Raw genomic sequence first — 7,146 nt, forward strand, 5'->3', positions numbered from 1 at the left:
CCTACCTGAGCACTCCTTCAGCCAACCACATGCACCAAGCCTTGTCACTAGACTTTTATAAGGGTCTCCTAAAATGGTCAATATGCACCACCTGAGGCAAAAGGGACTGTGCAGGTGATTAATAAAGAAGGGGGGACAATGTGGCCCAAGGGGTGGAGGATTATTGTGCGGAGGATGAAGAACTTCATGGTGAACTTTGGACCCTGATGAAGAGTGGATAGGTTCATGGACATAGAGCAGCTCCCTTTCCTGTGACAAACCTCTTTATTTATAAAGTAAATACCACCGTTCAACTGTATTCTAAGATAATGCTACCTCAATAACAATGATTAAGGGTTATGAAAAGTTGATGATGCATTACCATTACTTGCCATTATGCCATTTCCATTTCCCAAAAAATTGGAACATATGGAGGACAAGAGAGAAATGTTAAAATAAGAGCAGGTGCTAATTGATGTGTGTAATATTCCTTTCTTCTCTTCGTAGAAAACAAATAGGATTTCCTCCCCACTTCGCCCTCCAAAGCAGACAATTGAGATGGCAGTCAGAACTCTGTAGGGCCATGTTAATGGAAATAACGAAGAAACCATTTAAATACATACAGTGTGAAAAGAGAAAGGAGAAACAATTTGAAAGTATGGAGTGTGGGAAGAGCTTCAGTGACAGTGGAACAATAAGAAAACATCAACAGACTTGCATTGGGGAGAAACCATTTAAATGTATGGAGTGTGGAAAGTGCTTCACTGAAAGAGGAAACCTTAGAACTCATCAACGAACTCACACGGGGGAGAAACCATTTAAATGCATGGAGTGTGGAAAGTGCTTCAATGAAAGAGGAAACCTTAGAACTCATCAACGAACTCACACGGGGGAGAAACCATTTAAATGTATGGAATGTGGAAAGAACTTCAGTTCGAATGGACACCTTAGAATTCATCAACGGACTCACACGGGGGAGAAACCATTTAAATGCATGGAGTGTGGAAAGAGCTTCACTGAGAGTGGAACACTTAGAGTTCATCAACGGACTCACACGGGGGAGAAACCATATAAATGCATGGAGTGTGGAAAGAGCTTCACTTATAGTGGACACCTTAGAATTCATCAACGGACTCACACGGGGGAGAAACCATTTCAGTGCATGGAGTGTGGAAAGAGCTTCACTGGTAGTGGACACCTTAGAATTCATAAACGGACTCACACGGGGGAGAAACCATATAAATGCATGGAGTGTGGAAAGAGCTTCACTGATAGTGGACCCCTTAGAATTCATCAACGGACTCACACGGGGGAGAAACCCTTTCAATGCATGGAGTGTGGAAAGAGCTTCAGTCAGAGTAGAGACCTTAGAATTCATCAACGGGTTCACACGGGGCAGAAACCATTTCAATGCATGGAATGTGGAAAGAGCTTCAGTCAGAGTGGATACCTTGGAATTCATCAACGGACTCACACGGGGCAGAAACCATTTCAATGCATGGAATGTGGAAAGAGCTTCAGTCAGAGTGGATACCTTAGAATTCATCAACGGAGTCACACGGGGGAGAAACCATTTCAATGCATGGAATGTGGAAAGAGCTTCAGTCAGAGTGGACAACTTAGAATTCATCAACGGACTCACACGGGAGAGAAACCATTCAAATGCATTGAGTGTGGAAAGAGCTTTAGTCACAGTAGAGACCTTAGAATTCATCAACGGACTCACACGGGAGAGAAACCATTTAAATGCATGGAATGTGGAAAGAGCTTCACTCAGATTGGACACCTTAGAATTCATCAACGGACTCACACGGGGGAGAAACCATTTAAATGCATGGAGTGTGGAAAGAGCTTCAGTCGGAGTGGACTTCTTACAAAACATCAACAAACTCATACAGAGTGCTAGGGAATTGGATAGAAGTTCAGTTGTAGTGGAAGTCTTTCAAACCATCAAATGACTCTTGAGTGTTAAGAGCTGTAAGAGTGGGAACTCTACAAGCCATCAAGTAACTCAAAAAAGAGAAACGGTTTAAATAGAAGGAGTGAGGAATCTACTTTGGTTATTATGGAATGATTTCCAAAACATCTACCAACTTCCATGGGGTGTATCTATTCAGAGTGCAGAACATGTTTCTCTCCGAGTTGACACTTTCCTTCACATCAGTAACAGGAAATCAATCTTAAATATATGAAGCATATGTGAGCTTTTGTTGCTTGTAACATTGTCTAGACATATATTTAAAGTAACAAAGGTAACATTTCACAATAGTAAGCATAATATAATATTTAGTATACCGTTAGATAGCGAGGGGGAGTGTGTGTTTGGAGTGTTGCTGCTGAATGAGGATGGACTGAGAGTGAGCTGGAAATGTTTGTATCTGGGAATGGAGAGTTGCACAAAGTGGAGCTGAGACTTGGGGTGTTGCTTTGGAACCAGAGTTGGTTAGATTAGTATTATAGGAACAGCAGCATTACTCCCAGTGTTATAATTGCAACAATGGAATCATGAAGACACAGAAAGACCGAAAGCACCTACTTATATGACCAAGGCAATAATGAAACCCTCACCTTTTTTATTTATAGATATATTGTGCCTAGATATGTTAGGTGGCAGGTTAAATAAAAGGGGCATAACCAGCAATGGCTCTGTTCCTAGCTGCGCATCTTGCATGAGGAGGGAAAGGGGAACAGGGAAAAAGGGACCTTCCAGAGCATCTCAAAGCAATGTGCGGGTGGGGGCACAGTGACACAAGTGTGTGCAGAATGCTATCCCCAAAATGATGAAGGGGAGAAACAATATGGATGAGTATAATGTGGAAGGAGGTTCAGGCAGGTCCTAAATGGAGAGTGCCAAGGGTCACCTTCCTCCAAATCCACCAGCTGCCCCAAGGCAGGAGTCACCTCTGGGCCTTGAGGGTGGAAAGCTTCCCTCCACCTTTGCAACTGGACATGCTCCTAGGAAATGCTCCTGCATGATGCGTATTATTGGTGGGATTGTGGTTTGCTTCTGATCTGAATGGCGGTGTGATCCATGTTGTCTTAACAAAGGCAACCATTTTGTGGCTGTTGTCCAGCCTGCTGCTCGATGTGCCCCAATATAGTGGTACCTCGGGTTACAGACGCTTCAGGTTACATGCGCTTCAGGTTACACACTCCGCTAACCTAGAAATAATGCTTCAGGATAAGAACAGAAATTGTGCTCTGGCGGCGCAGCGGCAGTGGGAGAACCCATTAGCTAAAGTGGCGCTTCAGGTTAAGAACAGTTTCAGGCAAAGAATGGACTTCTGGAACGAATTAAGTACTTAACCTGAGGTAGCACTGTATATAAAGCAGTGTTGAGGAGGCTGCGTCGAAGACCACGCCTTTCTTTTTTGTGGGGTGAAGATAGTTGCCCCCAGGTGACTCCTCCGTGTGCCAGTAAGGATGCTTTGGTGGCGGGGGGTGCCCTCTTCTCTGGTTAATCTCAGGCAACTAATTTCTTCAGTCCCCCCCCCGAACGGCTGGCTCAACGTCTGCGCTTCAAAGAGGATCTTGCAGTGCAAACATTGGGAGGAGTCTCCCCACCCCAGCCCTTCTCTACCTTCCTATCGCCCTTCAGCTCCCCCTCCCCTCAGCCCTGTTTGTAGATGCAAAGGGAGGAGAAACAAACTCTTCTCTCCCTCCACAAACCTCCCAGTTATATGGCCCCTCTTCCTACTCTCTTCTGAAAATTGGAGTAATATCAGGTGGAGGGGGGCGGAGGTCAAGAGAGGACACAGAGGGAAGGAGGAGAAAGGGTGGAGGGAAAGGGGCAGAGACTCCTGCCCTGGGACCCATCGACGGGCCCAGATCCATGCAGCTATACTGCAAAAGAGGTTGCGAATCAGAAAATGATTGGACGCAGCCACAGGCAGGGCAAGAATTGGTGAGTTTAGTCGCCTTTTCTTCAGAGTTTCAAGTCGCTGATAGAGCAGCAGAACCAAGAAGTTCAGGGAATGAGGTGGGAGACAACCTTGAGGGGGGTGCTATGCAACCAGGAGGAGGAAGGCAGTGTTTAGAGGACTCTTCCTTTGAGGAGGGGCAAGGGAGGGAAGACCAGACATTGCCACCCTTTGTAGGAGACAGCTGGCCCACCCCTCTCCATTCCCCGCGGGCTCCACTCAGGGAGCGCAGCGGCTTTTTTTGCCACTGCACTCCCCGAGCGGAGCCATCTCGTGGCATGGAGAGGGGTTGGGTGAGCGAGGGGGGATCTCGCTCCCCTCGCTGGCCCGTCCGTCTCCTTACCCCGCCGGCTCCGCTCTGGGAGCGGAGCTGTCCCGGGGCATGGAGAGGGGTTGTGCCAGCAAGGGGGGTGACACCCCTCCTCGCTGGCCTGCCCCTCTCCATTTCCTGCTGCTTCAGGGAGCGCAGCGGCGAAAAAAGCTGCTGGAAGGGGGAAAGCCCCCTCTTTCAGCGGCTTTTTTCGCCGCTGCCTGGAGGCGGGGATCGCAGGGGTGGGGCCCCGCCCCGAGTGTCAACCCCCCAGGGCGCTACCCAGGCGGCCCACCCACCGCCCCCTTGCTCTGCCCCTGCCTGGGACCCAGCAACAGGGGTCCAGATCCATGCAGCTCTACTGCAAAAGGGGGGGGTGACTGAAAATGAGAGGACGCAGTCACAGGCAGGGCAAGAATGGGTGAGTTTAGTTGCCTTTTCTTCAGAGTTTCAAGTCGCTGATAGAGCAGCAGAACTAGAAAAGTTGCTGTCTGAGAATGAGGGGGGAGACAACCTTGTTGAGGGTTGCTATGCAACCAGGATTAGGAAGGCATTGTTTAGAGGACTCTCCCTTCGAGGACGGGCAAGGGAGGGAAGAACAGACATTGCCACCCTTCTTAGGAGGCGTGGACTCAGACTGAGCAACTCATATCCAAGAGTAGCTGGTGCAATGCTGCTCTCTCTGTTAATTGTAAATAAACATATATATAAACCTACTGAAGGCTCAGTAATTCTTCTCAGAGCTTGCTTGCCTGCCTGAGATCGTAACACCAGGTGGCAACCCCAAGGCTGCTGTCTAACCAACTGAAATATCCCTAGATCTGGCAGCATGTACACTGGCCTCTCCTGTTGAATCATTAATCGGCAATACCGGACTTGACAAGGCGTAGAGGGAAGCTCAGTTATCTGCTGGTGAATGGGGGAATATTTCAACAAGTGACTAGGTGAATAGAACAGGGCTGGGACTGTGGGAAACAGAACAGAGCAAAATATGATCACAAGCACCCCAACTAGAGGACATGGGACACTGACCCCTATAGTTAAAGTTGGGGGTGGAGATTTCCACCCAAAAAGTCTTGCTGAGGGCCACACTTCTGGGACCAGGATGGAATTTGTCCCCACCCTTTGTAACATGCAGCTGGGCTCACTTCCCAGAGCCACTTGGAGGGCTTGGCTCCACAGGCAACTGGGTGCAACCCACCAGCTCCCTCCTTCTGCCTGAGGGTGGCCTGCACTGCTTCCTCTGTCAGAGGTGGGGTTACTTCTGAAGTGCGAAGGGTGCCATGGCCTCTTCCTCCTTGTCCACCTCGTGAGAAAGAGGTGAAAACCAGCACTTCGTCCTTTCTTGGGAGTTATAGGACCAAGGTAATATTGAAACCCTCACCTCTTCTTTTGATTTATAGATATATTGCGCCTAGATATCTTAGGTGGCAGGTTAAATAAAAGGGGTAGAATCATAGAATCATAGAGTTGGAAGAGACCACAAGGGCCATGCAGTCCAACCCCCTGCCAAGCAGGAAACACCATCAAAGCATTCCTGACAGATGGCCTCCAAAGACCTGTTAAAGACCTCCAAAGAAGGAGACTCCACCACACTCCTTGGTAGCAAATTCCACTGCTGAACAGCTCTCACTGTCAGGAAGTTCTTCCTAATGTTTAGGTGGAATCTTATTTCTTGTAGTTTGAATCCATTGCCCCGTGTCCGTTTCTCTGGAGCAGCAGAAAACAACCTTTCACCCTCCTCTATATGACATCCAAATTCTCGGTCTTCATCCTTCCGAGTGGTGGATCTATGGCTGGGCAGGATCTGTCCTGCCTCAGACTGCAGGGGAGGCAGCTCACAGGACGGAATTCATTCCAGTGCACACCTTCTCTCAAGGGAGGAGCATACTGGCTGGACATCTTCTCCCCCCCTGACTTGGTTTGTTTCCCCAAGTGGTGGAATCAATGTGTCCCAGAAAACAGGGTCTTCCACTTCCGCTTGAGGAGCCATGGCAGATGGCTGAAAATTCCATCATCTCACCCCATGGGAGTAATTAGAGACTGAGATAGGAGTAATCAGCCTCCCAAAATCTTCTCAAGCCTCCCAAAATCTTCTCAAGGGTACGGGAAGACAGAGTCTCATCCGCAGATGCCCAGCAAACCATCCCCAAATTTGGAAGGAAGGAGGGGGTGGGGGCACTGGATGGAAAGCCCACGAGAGAGTCTGGCTCTCCTGGATGCTGTCTCCATGAGCGAATCAAGTTCCATTTCTTAAGATGAAAAATTGGATTTAAATTTTGGACATGCTTTGAGCGAGGAGGGAGAAATTACTCTGCTAATTAACCCAGCCACTGAGGTGCCAAAAAAAAAAAAAGACTGAGTGGACGAAGGATTAACATCTAAGTTGTTATGCTGGAACACAACGGAAAGGGGGGGGGGTAAGCTCTCTTATTAGTGTACTTTGCTCTATTATATTATTTGGCACAAAAAACAACAACTCGCAGATCATCCAATACCTGTTGCTCGCTTCTAAGGTGTGGGACGAGGAACGCTGAGTGCACAGCATTGCATATATCACTAACTCTCCAACACAGTCACCATGAGCGGCAGTTCCTCTGTTTTTTAAGTTAGATATGAATTTGGGCTTTAAAAACAGACATGCTCTGGAAGAAGGAGACGAGATAACCCGCTAACTGAATCTGCCACTGAGTGCGAGGGTCTCGATTTGGAGAGGACAATCATCGTAACCGGATTGGAAGGTGAGTGGAACAGCATTTCCTGACAGAGATTTTCACATGAAATAATTTTCCCTTTCAACAGGATGCGTGAACCTCTAAGAAGACTCAACCCCATTGTTTGTCCCTTCTTTTCTCCCACAATACCAAAATAAAAATAAAAATGAGGGGATACAGACAGTAATTTAAATACTGTATTCTATTTCCAAGGTTCTCAGAA

At 47.7% G+C, this 7,146-nt stretch overlaps 1 pseudogene; it reads left to right on the top strand.

Annotated features, from left to right (window-relative positions):
- LOC117042623 overlaps positions 1 to 2,335 on the top strand; it is a 52,330-nt pseudogene extending 49,995 nt beyond the window's left edge.
- Positions 2,336 to 7,146: the final 4,811 nt, after the last annotated feature.

Source organism: Lacerta agilis, chromosome 2, assembly GCF_009819535.1.
Source record: "Lacerta agilis isolate rLacAgi1 chromosome 2, rLacAgi1.pri, whole genome shotgun sequence".
Taxonomy (NCBI): Eukaryota; Metazoa; Chordata; class Lepidosauria; order Squamata; family Lacertidae; genus Lacerta; species Lacerta agilis.